At 37.4% G+C, this 14,891-nt stretch overlaps 1 long non-coding RNA gene across 1 annotated transcript in view; it reads left to right on the top strand.

The window, feature by feature from the left end:
• Nucleotides 1-1,861: 1,861 nt before the first annotated feature.
• Nucleotides 1,862-14,891, top strand: part of LOC137615797 (uncharacterized) — a 51,328-nt gene continuing 38,298 nt past the window's right edge. Inside the window, exons 1-4 of the long non-coding RNA XR_011039262.1 lie at nucleotides 1,862-2,073; nucleotides 6,459-6,687; nucleotides 9,740-9,967; nucleotides 12,686-12,912. This is a non-coding gene — a long non-coding RNA (uncharacterized lncRNA). The remainder of the gene's footprint in view (nucleotides 2,074-6,458; nucleotides 6,688-9,739; nucleotides 9,968-12,685; nucleotides 12,913-14,891) is intronic.

Here is a 14,891-nt window from a genome sequence, read left to right as displayed (position 1 = left end):
ACACTCAACAAACTAATACCTCTTGAATTACAACACTCATGCACATCTCCCTTACCCTTATATAGTGGTACAATACATGCACAGACCCAATCTACTGGTACCAATGACAACACAAAACACACATTAAACAATCTCACCAACCATTCAAGTACAGTCACACCCCCTTCCTTCAACATCTCAGCTTTCACACCATCCATACCAGATGCTTTTCCTACTCTCGTTTCATCTAGTGCTCTCCTCACATATTTAAAACTAAAAAAATGAAATAGTAAAAGAAAAAAAACTAACTTAACATATTCAGTCATAGAGAAAAGTTGTAGTAAAGCACAAATGGGATTTTTTTTTAAAGTATTGCGTTGCCATCTATTTCATATTGAATAAGCATTATAAATTTGACAGAAACTGAAATAGAGATTACAAAGGAAAACAAAGCTTGATTACAGTATTCTATCTTATTTCTCTTCCTCTTGGTTTGTTAAAGTTTTTTATAGTTTATATAGGAGATACTTATTCTAATCTTGTTGCTCTTCTTACAATATTTTATTTTTCTTTGTTTCCTTTCCTCACTGAGCGATTTTCCCTGTTGGACCCCATGGGCTTATAGCATCCTGTTCTTCCAACTTGGGTTGTAGCTTAGCAAGTAATGATAATGACAATAATAAGTAATTACAGTAGTGGGTACAAGCTAAGAAGCTTTGCACCTACCTACTATGTGATTGAGTTGCCGCAAACCTATTTTGCGGTCTTCTTAGGAATAGAATAGAAGTGAGGAGTTGTTGAGGAACCATTCCGAACGGACCGAAGTTCACCGTGTTGCCAGATTGGGCTACTTTTTATGGCTGTCTGCTACAAAAAATTACAATCCGCTACTTGCTAAATTTTGGGCTACTTTTTTTGTTTTATTATTGGTTACTTTTATCATTAAACTAATTATAAAATTGGGCTACTTTCATATAAAATTGCAAATACAGTGAAAGATGCTGGAGGAGAATTTGTGCTTAGGTATCTAGTAGAATTTGCTTTAAAAGCCTATAGTCTCCCAATAAGTAATGGCCTTGTAGAACGTGTTTTTTCGCGTGTTACATCAGTGAAAACCAAGTTACGAAATCGATTGGGACTAGAGTTATTAACATCAATTCTAAGAATAAAAACAAGCCTTGACTTACATGGAAAATGTTGTGTATCTTTTGAGCCCAGTAGGGCTATGCTTAATTTTGACTCCTCAATATACAATTATAAACAGGAAGAGAGTGATGAACATGAGGAAGAGTTGGTAAATGAATTACTATGTGAGCCCTAAACTCAGAAATAAAATCTGTTTCTTACCAAGACGTAATTAAGTTTTGTTAAGCTTTTCCCATCAAAAGAAAATTATTTTATTTTAATAGTACAAGAAGTTTTGAGTTGTTTAATTTGTTTTGAACATTACCAAGTGGAAAGAAAGTGTTTATTTTTCTGAAAAAAAAAGAAACAGTTTGGACATTTTAGTTCAACAGAAATAGTTGGAATTTTCCCTCACAGTATTTCAATTACAGCACCCTTGAGCAAAATGTCATATCGAAGGTAAGTTTCAGATAGTTCTCTAAGGTTTATCTCTCTCTCTCTCTCTCTCTCTCTCTCTCTCTCTCTCTCTCTCTCTCTCTCTCTCTCTCTCTCTCTCTCTCTCTCTCTCACTCTATATATATATATATATGTGTGTGTATCAATACGGTATATATCAATAAATAAGTCTGGTTTAATATTACAGTTATCATAAACGTTGGCATTGGGCTACTTTTATTTGAAATCCGCTACTTTTGAAGCTAGTATGGGCTACTTTTCCAAGAATAATCTGGCAACCCGTTCACGAACCAGGATCAGTTCCTCCACGTGGTTTCGTTACTTCGTGGCATCGTGTATTACAGATTTTTTAAAGGTTGTCTTTGACCTTTGGTTTGTTAAAATGATGTCTGTACAGTCTGTGAACTCGTCAACCATCAGCACACTGAGATTAACTCAATATGAAAAAGCAGAAACCCAACATCGTACCGTGAAATATGATGGGCTTGCGACTTATTTCCAGTTCCCAAGCTAGTAAGTCACCAAGTGTTTTTACCAATGTGTTCTATAGATACTGCCTTCCAGTCTCCAATATCTATCCATTATTATTATTAGGTATTATTATTATTATTATTATTATTATTATTAGGTATTATTATTATTATTATTATTATTATTAGGTATTATTATTATTATTATTATTATTATTATTATTATTATTATTATTATTATGGGTGTGTGTATGATGACGGTCGATTGAAATTACGGCACTGGAAGGACCGTGCCTAATATGTATACAGCCAAGTGTATTAGGTAATTTTCTGTAGATTCATTTCCATATTTACTGGTGAATGATAATGCAAATCCGGGGTGTATGTATGATAGCGGGAACCTGTATGTATTATTTGAATAAGGCAGTGGAAGGGGGCTAGCAGGGCGACATTAAACCCCCCCCCCCCCCTCGTTAGGTACGTAGGTAAGGACACAAGTTGTAGGTTAGGTTTGGGGGGAGTTGATGTTCATTTTTAATCCTCACAGAAGTTACTGGTCTCTGATATACAAAGGCTCCGTGAATCCTTAGCATGGTTCTAATTGGGTAATTTTGTATATTATTCCATGGTAATGTAACCTAGGAAAAAAATTACCGTTTCTTACAGGAAAAATTACGATCTCTTCAAAAATGACACTCGTTTCCGTCGCAAATGAATAGTTTCAGAAATATATATACATCTATATCCTACGATAATGTGCGACCCCCAGTGGGAACTCGGGGTTTTGGGTGGGGAAAACATACTGAGGAAACGAAATATAATTGTTTTCCAATAGTAAACAACGTGAATTAAGCGAATTGGATGTTCATTTCAATCGGAAACAAACAGATCAACCAATTCGGATAACTTTAAGATGCACGGTGTCACTTCTCTTACGAACGAACGATAACATTAGCAACGTTACCAATAATACACAGTGTTACCAACGTTGACGTATGGTACACAGAGTTACCAACGGCACGTTGACATTACTAAAGATAGTAATGATAGATATTTCCATATATTAAATAATTTCTCCATATAAGTTTTACTCAATATATAAAATGTACAAAAAGGGCACAGAACCTAACAAACCCACCTAACCTAACCTAGTAGTATGACAGGTCACAAAATAACATTTGATCTACATCGGACGTTGGCAGCACTGGTTACTGTATTTTTTCATGACACAATCTTTGTAACGGCGCCTCCAAAGTTTATCCAGATATACTGTTTTGTATTTTCCTCCAGTTATTATAATTTCAGAAGGTAATGTATAGAGAAGAAAAGGCTTGTTTTACGTTTATATATCGATTCCCCAGTATGTTTTCCCCACCCAAAACCCCGAGTTCCCACTGGGGTCCCCCATTATTGGAGGATATAGATGTATATTTATTTCTGAAACTATTAATTTGCGACGGGAACGAGTGTCATTTTCGAAGAGAGCGTAATTTTTTCTATAAGAAACAGTAGTTTTTTTCCTAGGTTACATTGCCATGTAATTCACTACAATGAAACCTCTAATTGTGCAGTTTTATTGGTATTATTTTACTGTATTATAGGGCAATGTAACCTAGGGAAAAAAACTACTCTTTCTTATAGAAAAAATTACGCTCTCTTTGACAATGACACTCTTTCTCGTCGCAAATGAATAGTTTCAGAAAGATATATATATATCTATATCCTACAATAATGGGGGACCCCCAGTGGGAACTCGCAGTTTTGGGTGGGGAAACGATATATAAACGTAAAAACAATATAACATTACTCCTCTGTAAATAATCCTTCATTTAATGGTGTATTTTGAAAGGATTTGACCATATATTCCTGAGGTAAAGTTGTCTTAGAGCCTTTGTATAACGATGGACAGGTCTTCCCACATGCATAGAAAATGGGAATTTTCTTCCCATTTTCTAGTACTTCGTATGCTGTTGTATTACAAAAGCTGTATTCATTGTTCTGCAAAACCTCCACACAAGAACACCACCTAACCTACCTACAAGCTGTGTCCTTGCCTACTTACCTGAAGGGAGGGGCTACTTACCCCCAGTAGATTGCCATATTCTTATCTTGCCCTGTGTTTGATTCTTAATCCATTTCATTCCAAGCATATTATGTAAAGGAAAAATATTTTTTAATAAAAAATTTTATGGCTCCTCAACATCCAGATCTCAGTTTTGATAATGTTTCTTTAAATTTGTATGACTTAAAATTTTACGTGTGATTCTTGACAGCAAATTTACTTTTGAATAACAGATTAGGTCTGTGTCTTCTTCAATTGCACAAAACAATTGGCTTATTGAGAAAGTCTTACAAGATTTTTGGTGATCAATCTATTCTGAAGAAACTTAGTCTATTTAATTTCTTATTCCTGATCTAGATATTAATCTCTGGCACCGTCGTTCAATTAGTTCATTATGCATGTTGCATAAGCTTTTTCATAACTCAGACCATCCTTTACATTCAGATCTCCCCGGACAATTCTATCCTGTTCGTAATACTAGGCAGGCAGTTAATTCTAATAGCCAGGCCTTCTCCATCATGAGGCTCAATACTACACAGTATTCTAGGAGTTTTATTCCAGCTGTTACCAAGTTGTGGAATGATCTTCCTAATAGGGTAGTTGAATCAGTAGAACTTCAAAAGTTCAAAGTTGGAGCAAATGTTTTTATGTTGACCAGGCTGACATGAGTCATTTTTATAGTTTATATATGACATATCTGTTTTTGACGTTGTTAATAGTTTACATAGGATATACTGTATCTGTTTTGACGTTGTTAGTTTCTAGAATGATTTATTGTTAATTTATTCTCATCATTTATTTATTTCCTTTCCTCACTGGGCTATTTTTCCCTATTGGAGCCCTTGGGCTTATAGCATCTTGCTTTTCCAACTAGGGTTGTAGCTTGGCTAGTAATAATAATAACTATTCTCTCATATATTAACGGAATGAAACATAGCTGTACATTGATTCAGGTGGATAGGATGAACCGGAAATTAGTGCATAAGGAATAGGATGTTGGGTCGGAACAGGACTTTCAGAATCTTGGATATTGAGTGGGTGATCATGCTTGACTAATTCCAGAAATTTTATCAGTTTACACCCAATATCCTTCAAATACAGTCAGTCCTGGGTCCTCGCAGGTCCGATTAGGTAACAAAGACAGGTGCGAAAAGCGAGAATCTGTGAATACTTGTTGCCCTAGGTTGGGGTAACCCCTAATCCTACCATTTATTTTTACCTAGTTTCTACCACAGTATAAGTATTTTGTAATTGATTGAAAATAGTTAAGTAAGGCTACAGTACAGTACGTAACACTACAATAGTTATCAGGACACTTTTAATAACAAACCTCTTGTTCCTATTTAATATAAACTTGATGATACTGTAGTTTATAATACTGTAATATATGTACAGTACTACTACTACAGTATAGCTTGACTGTACTATAAGTGTTTCCCGTTTTCGTTCAGACAACTGGCTCTGTTTGACAACTTGCCGGACACATAGCCTACATTTACCTATGGTAGAGTACAGTACATGTAGTAATTTATGTACAGTACTGTAGAGTATGGTTGATTAATAGTACTATGGATTACTGTAATACTGTACTGTACAATATGTGTAAAATCATGCTGCATTAATGTTAAGTGAATGTACAGTACTGTATAGTATAGTGCTATTTAAAATGATCATTATTATTATTATTACTTGCTAAGCCACAACCCTAGTTGGAAAAGCAGGATGCTATAAGTCCAAGGGCTCCAACAAGGAAAAAATAGCTCAGAGAGGGAAGGAAACAAATAAACTACAAGAGAAGCAACCAACAATCAAAATAAAGAAATAGCCCAGTCAGTAAAGGAAACTTGTAAGGAAAAATGAAATATTTTAAGAACAGTAACAACATTAAGATAAATACCACCTATGTAAACTATAAAAACTTTAATAAAACGAGAGGAAGAGAAACAAAATAGAACAGTGCGCCTGAGTGCACCCTCAAGCAAGAGAACTATATCACACTAAAATACAAGCTCATAATATCACCTTAAAGGATAGTTAGGAGGTAATTTTAAAAGTTTTCTATTTGGTACTTTTGATATTTCATCCTCGGTATCGTGACATTCAAACAGCAACGTGTTAGGATTCATTTTCTCTTTTTTTTTATGATTGGTGTTGTAGCTCCTTAGCTGTGGATATTCGAATGGGATTTACTTAATACTGTAGGTTCTTTAATTGTGTAATGATGTATAAAAAAAGTGAATGAATTCCATGAATTATATCTCATCGTCACTACCTCTGAACATGATGCAAGCAAGCACTGTATCAACATTTAATTTAACAAGTTATGAGTCTTTTGAATTGATTAGTTATTTTTTGGTCTTTTTCAGGTCCAGTTGATGAGGTACATTATTGAAAAGTAATGCAGAAGTGTCTATTTGACTGTTCTGTTGATGGAAGTATTTTCATTGCAATATCAAGTTGATTGATAGTTGAATTAAGATTGTTATGCCTGAAGAAAAAAATTGGAAATTGTATGAATTGAGACTATAGTCTTTAATTGAGAAATATTCCATGACAAGAGATTTGGTGAGAGAAGCACAGTATCTTCAGAGTGAAGTAAGTGGAACTTGAGATAATTTTAGTACACTACTGTATTTCATGTTATTCGTAGAGATAATTCTATTAATGAATTCAATGAGAAAAAATCTATCAGAATTTTAGTTTTTCTTTTTGTTGGATGGTTTTACCTATTTAATTTTATTAAAGAATTGCTCCAACACTAATACAAACCTTTTCGCTCTTTATTTGGGAATATAAATTTGGTAAAGCTGGTATCCTAGTCATAGGACTTCTAGCAAAGTATAACTACCCCACAGCTAGTGAGCAGTGGGGTAGGGATTAGTACTAATTACCCTGCTCACATATACACACACCGGTGTTGTCGTCACTTTTTCCTTTGGCTCGGTAGAGATCGGGCGTCGTCCCTCACTACCGCTCAACCTTTATTGACTGGTCTTAGAGTAATTTGTTTCTTTATTTTTACATATGTGAGTGTTGCTGTTTGGAGTCGGTGTGTAAGAAGTAGAAAGAAGCCTGCATCTCCTTTAAAGTTTTTCTGTGAGGACGAGAAAATTTCTTCCCTCTTCTTCACTCTGGACCAGCCTTAGGATTGGAGGACTCCGCCCCTTCCCTTAGAGAAAAGACTGTGCCCTCCTCAGGGAGTTGCTCTACTGTAATGCACCTTCACTGTTTTCTAAGGAGGCCACTTAAGGCCTACCCAGAGCTTGACCTCTGTCTTGCTCCCTTGTTCTGATTTACCTCAGTTGACGGAGGGAATGCAAAGTCTGAAGCTTGTTCTTACTACGTGAACGGTGTGCACCTTTCCCGTACGCGGTTTTGGTGCTCCCATGAGTGGTTTCTTCAGTGCCAACACTGCCACACCCTCGTTCTGAGATGTCACTCTATGGAGGGAGTGCAAAGGCACTCAGGGGACACCTTTCCCATTCACTGATAAGGTCTTCTCGTGTTACTCATGGTGAACACCTTTCTCGTTTGCGTGTTAGGTCCTCTCCTGAATGGTCTATTTAGCGCCGATTCCACCACACTCCTTTATTCTGAGATGACTCGGCCAGTGGAGGAAGTGCCAAGGGCGGAAGCATGTTCCTGCTCTTCACAGGTTAGGTTTCCTCATGATTGGTCATTCCAGTTCTGACGTCAACCATCCCCTCTTTCTGAGAAGTTTCAATTGACGGAGAAGGTTGCAGAGCAGTGATATTTGACCTTTACTCCTCGGACCAGCCTTTATCTCTTGCCAAACTCCTACGAGGTTTTTGGCGAGCGACGCAACTCTGAAAACAATGCTTGAGCAGATGAGGCATGTTCCAAACGATTCCAGTAGGATGACAGCCAATGCAACCCAATCATAAAAAGTGGTGAGCCCGCCACCTACGATCTTCACTGGAAGTGGAAAAAGTGCTATTGCTGCATTGAATTCTACATCGATTCTTCTAGTGAGTCTCCTTATTTAGACAACACTTGGAGTAGACTCTTTGATCAGAGCAAAAGCAAGGGCTTCCTCATCAACGCAAGTACGCATTAACTCGGTAGCGCACAGGTGTGTTCGCGCCCTGGGTAGTGCACAGGTGTGTTCGCGACCTGGGTAGCGCACAGGTGTGTTCGCGACCTGGGTAGCGCACAGGTGTGTTCGCGACCTGGGTAGCGCACAGGTGTGTTTGCGACCTGGGTAGCGCACAGGTGTGTTCGCGACCTGGGTAGCGCACAGGTGTGTTCGCGACCTGGGTAGCGCACAGGTGTGTTCGCGACCTGGGTAGCGCACAGGTGTGTTCGCGACCTGGGTAGCGCATAGATGTGAGCTACGTCGTGGTGTGCTCTCTTCTTCGACGACGCACAAAACTTTAATCTACTGTTAACTTTGATAACGCTAACAGATTCTCCATGACATACAGTTGAGGGAGTTCAGTGCACACCTTTTTGTAGAACCTAACCCAGCACTCGTCAACCATATGAGGGTGCTGCGCACTCGTCAACCTTCGTGCTTAATACCTCACTTGTCATGTGAAATGTGTTGTATAGTTCACACATTCACTGTTGTCAGCGAAAGCCATTCTTGAACAGATTAATTTTAGTATCCAGAGTTATTACTGTAATTTGTATTTTACCTACCGATACAAACCTAGAGCTTTTTATACAAGTTTATCTCTCCATCACCTATCCCACTGCAAGTCCTGCCTGCAATGAAAGTGATGAGACAACACAGGTGTGCGTATGAGAGGGTAGCTGGTACTACCCCCTTCCCCAAGCTAGTACTACTCTCTACCCCCTGCCAACTAGCAGTGGGGTAATTATACCTTGCTTAAAGTCTAATGGTTAGTCTTCCAGCTTTTCCAAAAGCATATTCTCTCATAAAGAGCTCAAGGTATATACTGTTAGGAAAAATACAAATACTTTAAATTTGTCATTTGTTCCATCACTAAATACATTCATTGTTATGTATACTAGTATACTTTTGTAAGTGAGTGTTAAACCAATTTGATATGCAAGTTTCTGCCTGGAAGAATTCTCTTAGACCCAACAGATCCCCAGGGTTAACATCTCTGGCCCTCTCTGGGCTGAGAAATTTATTTGTCATTGTTATGTATACTTGTGTACTTTTTGTGTCTTAGCGCAGACTTGCAGGGCATAGCTCCTAAGTATCTTGGATTCAAGTTCAAAACACTTAACCTTCTGGTGACATTAACATTCATATGTATCATATTAAAAGGTGATAAGAAATTTTACAATGATCTGTAGACATTGCTATTCAAGTGGCAATCGTTATAGATTTTTAAACTTTTCCGTTTAGTACTTTCGATATTTCATCCCGGGTACCTGTCATTCATATAGCTTATTGTGTTCTTTCTTCTTCTTCTTTTTTTTTTTTTTTTTTTTTGGGAGCTCCTTAGCTTAGCTGTGGATATTCAATGGGATTTATTTAATGCTTTAGGTTCTTTAATTGTGTAATGATGTATAAAATAGTGAATGAATTCCATGAATTATAACTCCTCGTCACTACCTCTGAACATGATGCAAGCAAGCACTGTATCACCGTTTAATTTGACAAAATTTGAGTCTTGAATTGATTACTGTAGTTCATTTTTGGTCTTTTCAGGTCCAGTTGATGACGTACATTAGGGAAATGAAAGGCCGAAGTGTCTAGTTGACTGTTCTGTTGATAGAAGTATTTTCATTGCAATATCAAGTTGATTGATTGTTGCAAAATGAAATTATGACAGAGGAAAGCAATTGGAAACTGAATGAAATAAAGCTGTATAGACTTTAATTGAGAAATATTCCATGAAAAAATTTGGTGGAAGAAGCAGAGTATCCTCGGAGTGAAGTAAGTGGAACTTGAGATAATTTTAGTATTATTCGTAGGGATGATTCTAGTACTGAATTCAAAGAGAAAAAATCTCTAGATTTCTAATCTTTTTCTATTAGATGTTTCTACCAATTCAGTTTTAAAAAAATGTTATTCCTAAGCAGATACAAACTGTATTTAGTCATTTATATGGGGGTTACTACTAATCATGTTTTCTATGCTTGGCCAATCAAAATTGCAACGCATGCATAAGGAGCAGGCAGGAGCTTGCCTTCAGCATCTCCATCACACTTGATGGTGAAGTGAAGAGGTTATGCTCTCACTTCTCTACGATTGAACATTTCGCTTTCTTTTTGTTTACCTTTTCAGTGTTTAGGTCTCATAACTGGGTTTTTTTTTTTTTTCTTTTTTTTTAATTGACATCATTTGAGTGACAATTCATTAACTGAGAGTTACGAGTGAGTTCTTATGTCTCGTAAATGTCATTATTTATGTTTTTTACTCAAACTTCAATAGCGACTATTGTGGTGTTCTTATGGTCAGGCAGACATGGACACATCCTCTGTGTCTGTCTTGCCTAGACAAGAGGTATTCAAGAGAATCTCCATGTAACCACTAGGGAGTGAACTCCTTCCCAATGGGAGAGATATTATTCTTGTCTCAGGAAACTTAAGAAGATTTCTATGTTGCCGAGTCTCCCGCAACAGAAATTAGAGAAATTTCATTCTAAGCAGCGAGACCCTCCCTTCAGGTTTTCATATTTTTCATGTTATGCAGATGAGACGTTCACCCTTAAAGTGTCTGAAGTGTGAAAGCATCTCTGCAGTCACAGAGGGACGTTTTGAGTTGAGCTTGTTATCACTCCCCCCCCCCTTTGTACTGAGGCAACCTTATTGGAAGGTCCAGATTACCAGTCTCCATCTCGTATTAATGAGAAAGGCCTGCCTCGTACGCCTAGGGATTTACGCCAGAAAACTCCTCTTAAGATAGCCCAGAATAAATCAAAAGATTTGTGATCTCTCTACTATGAGGGTGGTTTGACGGCTTGGGCTGTGCCCCCCCCCCCCCCCCCCCCAAGTGAACAATGCCATTTTGTTCTAAGCAGGCCTCTCCTTCCAAGCTTGTTAATGCTTTGATGTTGAATGTGATTAGTCCTGCCCTACCAAGATTTTATTGAAGCATTCAGTTAGGCTTTGATATTCAGATTAACGAATCCAAACGAGCTGCTTTATCTAAACATGATGACATCACTGAAAGTGCCGCCTTATCTCAGCGCGTGATGATGTCATCACGCTCTGAGATAAAGCGGCGCACTCAGTGATGTCTTCCTGTTTAGATACAGCAGCGCATTTGGATTTGGTAATCTGAATATCACAAGTGAAGAATTTTCTTCACACAATACAAGCTTACAACTCTAATTCTTTATGCGCAAGACAAGCTTACAAATCATCCCAGGTTATCCCCCGCAAGAACAGATCATGTGTGCGTGAGAACTTTTCTCAGCAAAGCATTAAGTTTGAGATGTCCTCCCTAAAAAGTCCGGGTGGTGGGCTAATTTATGGTCCTACGCACATGATTGATTAGCGTATCATGTGCGCGTAGAATGATCGTCTGTGCAGGGGATATCTTTCACGTAACTTGAAAGGTGAAGATAAGAAAGAATCCTTATACCCTACTTTTACAATGGAAATCTAGTCTGACTTAAGAGTCAACCTGACTAAGAGGTGTAGACAAGGCCCAGGGCAAATACAAAACTGAGGCCTATCAGTTGAAAGGAAAAGAAGTTTCCCCAGGCCTATCTCCGCCTCCTTATCTAGCCTTAATGTGCTTACAGCTGGAAGAAAGTACTCATAATTTTGACAGCTGGATTAATACTAAACCAACAAGGGCCATTGTTGTGAGCACTAGTGCTAACCCAACAGAAGTCAACTCTTGGAATCTCCGTTAGTTTCAGAGACGCCTCAAGCTACAAGGATTAGGAACCTCGTCCTTCACCTAGGAAATATGATAGTCTTCCTTAGAGAAACCTGGCACTGAGGAAGTACTGTGAGACAGAATTAAGTCGCAAACACAGAATCTTAATTCGAAACAAAGTGAAGTAGCTAAACGTATTTAATACGCAAGTTTCAGCCTCAGAGAATTCTCTTAGAGCCAACAGGTCCCCTGGGTTAACACCTTTGTCCCTTTCTGAGCTGAGAAATTTATTTTTCATTATGTATACTCATATACTTTCTTTAAGTGTGTCTTAGCACAGACTTGCAGGCAGTATCACCTAAAAATGCTGGATTCCAGTTCAAAACATTTTACCTGCCAGTTACATCAACATTCATATGTATGACATAAAAAGGTAATAAAAATGTTACTAATGATCGGTAATCATTGCTATTCAAGTGGCGATCATTATAGATTTTCAAACTTTTCTATTTGGTACTTTCGATATTTCATCCTGAGTACCGGACATTCATACAGCCTAGTGTGTTAGGATTCATTTCTTCTTTCTTTTTGTGACTGGTGTTGTAGCTCCTTAGCTGTGGATATTCAATGGGATTTACTTAATGCTGTAGGTTCTTTAATTGTGTAATGATGTATAAAATAGTGAATGAATTCCATGAATTATATCTCCTCGTCACTACCTCACCTCTGAACATGATGCAAGCAAGCAAGCACTGTATTACTGTTTAATTTGACAAGATTTGAGTGTTTTAAATTGATTAGTTATTTTTTGGTCTTTTTCAGGTCCAGTTGATGAGGTCCATTAGTGGAAAGTAATGCAGAAGTATCTAGTTGACTGTTCTGTTGATGGAATTATTTTCATTGCAATATCAAGTTAATTGATAGTTGCAATAGGAAATTGTTATGACTGAAGAAAACATGAATTGTATGTATTGAGAGACTGTATCGACTTTGAGAAATATTCGATGAAAAGGTCTTTTTTGGAAGAAGCCGAGTATCCTCAGAGTGAAGTAAGTGGAACTAAGAGATAATTTTAGTATTATGTTATTCATAGGGATAATTCTATTACTGAATTCAATGAGAAAAATCTCATAGATTTCTAGTCTTTATTTCTATTAAATATTTCTACCAATTAATTTTATAAAAGAAATTTTTAGTAGAAAAATTATATTACACAACTGTATTCAGGTTTTCCGCGTAACCACAGTTTTTTGAGTCTTAAATATATGATTCAGTCAGTGGTTGAATTACTCTATGACTGTTCGTAGTTGAATGCAAATTTTGTTTATATGTACCTCCCCTATTGTTCATAATGCCACTTCTCCAGAATCTCATTTTTGTCTATCTTTACCCATAACATTTCGAAAATTTAAAAGTTTTCCCATTTTCTTTCCCATCAGTAAAGACATGGCCTAAGTAAAGGAAGGAACATTCTAGTGGCAAGTGGTAACTGATCAGCCAGTCTTTTTCTTTTCCATTTGTCAGTTGTGATATCACACCTATAAAGATTGATTGTTTATTACTATAAAGATAACTTCTGCTAATTTTACTCAGGGATTGTTTCTGGATGTTTAATTTCTACATTCTGTTTGTGTATTGTGTCAGGAAATACTTTGATTTATAGAAACATTGTGAAAAGTTTGTTTCCCTCAGGATACCTCACATGAAAGTGTGTTTCAATGGCTGCCAATCAAAATAAAAGATCATAGCACTAAGGGGGAAAAAGACAGGGAACACTGATAGTTGATTGTAGCTGGGATGACAGCAATAATGACAGGCCTCCATGTGATTATTGCTTGAAAGTGAAGGGTCATAATAAGATTAGGGTAACTACTTCCCTTGAATATTCTAGAAAACTTTCTTTGGAAAGAATTTTAGTAGTACAGTAGCTTAATGGCCTACCACATTGGTTTTTGCATAACATTATCTGGAAGAATGTTGGTACGCTTAGTGGCTACAGAACTTGTAGTCTAAATAATTTAAGAGTTCTTTTGGTTTTAAACTATCTTATATAAAATGAATGGGATTTTAATTCAATGATGAATTTGGTATCAATCAGAGGTGTCATTTAGATCAAGAGATATCATTTACAGATGAGCTGAAGTCCTTTATTTCAAATATCATTATTAAACATTCTGTAATCCCATTTATCAAACTATATTTTGAGATATTTATTAAAAGTATGGAATCCCTGATTAGTAAACCTTAACCTTGGTATTTTAAGAACAGTAACAACATTAAATTAGAGGATTATAGATCTTTCATTTATATATACTTACATATACCAAGGCACTTCCCCCAATTTTGGGGGTTAGCCGACATCAACAATGAAACAAAACAAAAAAGGGTACCTCTACTCTCTACGTTCCTCCCAGCCTAACAAGGGACTCAACCGAGTTCGGCTGGTACTGCTAGGGTGCCACAGCCCACCCTCCCACATTATCCACCACAGATGAAGCTTCATAATGCTGAATCCCCTACTGCTGCTACTTCCGCGGTCATCTAAGGCATCGGAGGAAGCAGCAGGGCCTACCGGAACTGCGTCACAATCGCTCGCCATTCATTCCTATTTCTAGCACGCTCTCTTGCCTCTCTCACATCTATCCTCCTATCACCCAGAGCTTCCTTCACTCCATCCATCCACCCAAACCTTGGCCTTCTTCTTGTACTTCTCCCATCAACTCTTGTATTCATCACCTTCTTTAGCAGACAGCCATTTTCCATTCTCTCAACATGGCCAAACCACCTCAACACATTCATATCCACTCTAGCTGCTAACTCATTTCTTACACCCGTTCTCACTCTCACCACTTCGTTCCTAACCCTATCTACTCGAGATACACCAGCCATACTCCTTAGACACTTCATCTCAAACACATTCAATTTCTGTCTCTCCATCACTTTCATTCCCCACAACTCTGATTCATACATCACAGTTGGTACAATCACTTTCTCATGTAGAACTCTCTTTACATTCATGCCCAACCCT

Source organism: Palaemon carinicauda, chromosome 22 (genome assembly GCF_036898095.1).
Source record: "Palaemon carinicauda isolate YSFRI2023 chromosome 22, ASM3689809v2, whole genome shotgun sequence".
In the NCBI taxonomy this organism is placed as follows: domain Eukaryota; kingdom Metazoa; phylum Arthropoda; class Malacostraca; order Decapoda; family Palaemonidae; genus Palaemon; species Palaemon carinicauda.
The sequence above is the reverse complement of the archived record's forward strand: the minus strand, read 5'-3'. Positions and strand labels throughout refer to the sequence as shown.